The sequence below is a fragment of the Peromyscus eremicus genome, chromosome 3 (genome assembly GCF_949786415.1).
Source record: "Peromyscus eremicus chromosome 3, PerEre_H2_v1, whole genome shotgun sequence".
Lineage (NCBI taxonomy): Eukaryota > Metazoa > Chordata > Mammalia > Rodentia > Cricetidae > Peromyscus > Peromyscus eremicus.
The window spans coordinates 156,936,155-156,937,743 of record NC_081418.1 but is presented as its reverse complement, the minus strand read 5'-3'; the positions used below and the strand labels follow the sequence as shown (position 1 = coordinate 156,937,743).

Sequence of the window (1,589 nt, the reverse complement as noted above, 5' to 3'; positions counted from 1 at the left end):
TGTCTCCTGGCGACTCCACTGACTCTGCCCTCCTTCCTCCCAGCATTCTCAGTTTGGCTGTCCTGCCTATACTTCTGCCGGGCTACCAGCCAGTCAGTTCTTTATTAACCAATGAGAGTAATATATATTCACAGTGCAGAAGGATTATTCCATAGCAAGTGTCCATAAGTACAGTTGAGTTGAAATACTGCCACTGATGCTCACTGACATGTGGCCTGTGAGTGGTTTTCTACTATAAGGGTCAAAATAAATAATTGCAATTAAAGTAAAAATATAAAAATATTTAATTGTAATGATTAACATCCATATGTATATTGTATGCATATTTTGAAACATTATACTATGCCCCATATATTTATGTATATGTGAACAATTTAATTTTATCTTTTTGTGTGTTTCCTTATGTGTTTATATGTGTTGCTGGGTATGATCTTTCATGTCTGTATGTGTGGAGGACAGAAGTTGACATTAGATGTTTTCTTCAGTTGTTCTCCACTCTTTTTTTTTTTTTTTTTCCAGATAGGACATGTTTCTGATTTGCACTAACAGGGGAACTGCAGGGTCCCACCAGTGAATCAAGACCAGTAGATCCTCTCTGGAACTCTACAACATCAGGAAAAGTACCATGTCAGAATGTGTCTCTAGTCTCAGTTGGTTTTTTTTTTTTTAAAGATTTATTTATTTATTATGTATACAGTGTTCTGCCTGGACTTATCCCTGAGGGCCAGAAGAGGGCGCCATATCTCATTACAAATGGTTGTGAGTCACAAAGTGGTAGCTGGGAACTGAACTCAGGACCTCTGGAAGAGCAGCTAGTACTCTTAACCTCTGAGCCATCTCTCCAACCTGTTTTTTTTTTTTTTTTTTTTTTATAAGATACTCTCACTATATAGCACTGACTGGCCTCGAACTCACAGAGACTCACTTGCCTTCCTCTGCCTTGCCTTCAAGTATTGAAATTAAAGGCATGCACCACCATGCCCAAGTTTTAAAGTTTTTTTTTTTGTCTATTTTTGTTGTTGTTGTTTTAATTATGTGTATCTATATGAGAGTATGTCTACATGAGTGCAGTTGTCTATGAAGGTCAAAAGAGGGTGTTAGATACTCTGAAGCTAGAGTTACAATTTGTTGTCATATGGGTGCTGAGAAGCTCTTAACTTCTGAGCTTTGTCTGTAGCTCTCTCTACCTTCTGTTGTTGTTGGTTTTTTGTTTGTTTGTTTGTTTGTTTTGTTTGAGACAAGGTTTCTCTGTGTAGTTTTTGTGCCTGTCCTGGATCTCACTCTGTAGACCAGGCTGGCCTTGAACTCACAGAGATCTGCCTGGCACTGTTTCCTGAGCGCTGTGATTAAAGGTGTGTGCCACCAGCGCCAGGCTTCTACCTTATTTTTTGAGACAGATTCTCTCGCTGAACCTGAAACTCCCTGTTTCTGCAAGACTGGCATGCCTTTGCAGTGAGCCCCTGGGATCGACTTGTCTCTGTCTGGGCTGTGCTAGAGTTACAGATACATGCCATTGCCTCCAGCGTTCATATCAGAGCTGGGTATCGGAACTCGGGCCTCGTGCTAATGTAGCAAGCATTTTACCTATT

The 1,589-nt window shown here is 40.2% G+C and overlaps 1 non-coding gene across 1 annotated transcript; it reads right to left on the bottom strand.

The window, feature by feature from the left end:
* Window positions 1-524: 524 nt before the first annotated feature.
* Window positions 525-652, bottom strand: LOC131907549 (small nucleolar RNA SNORA3/SNORA45 family). Its single transcript, XR_009378452.1, has one exon. It is a non-coding gene; the product is annotated as a small nucleolar RNA SNORA3/SNORA45 family (small nucleolar RNA).
* Between the last annotated feature and the right edge of the window lie 937 nt (window positions 653-1,589).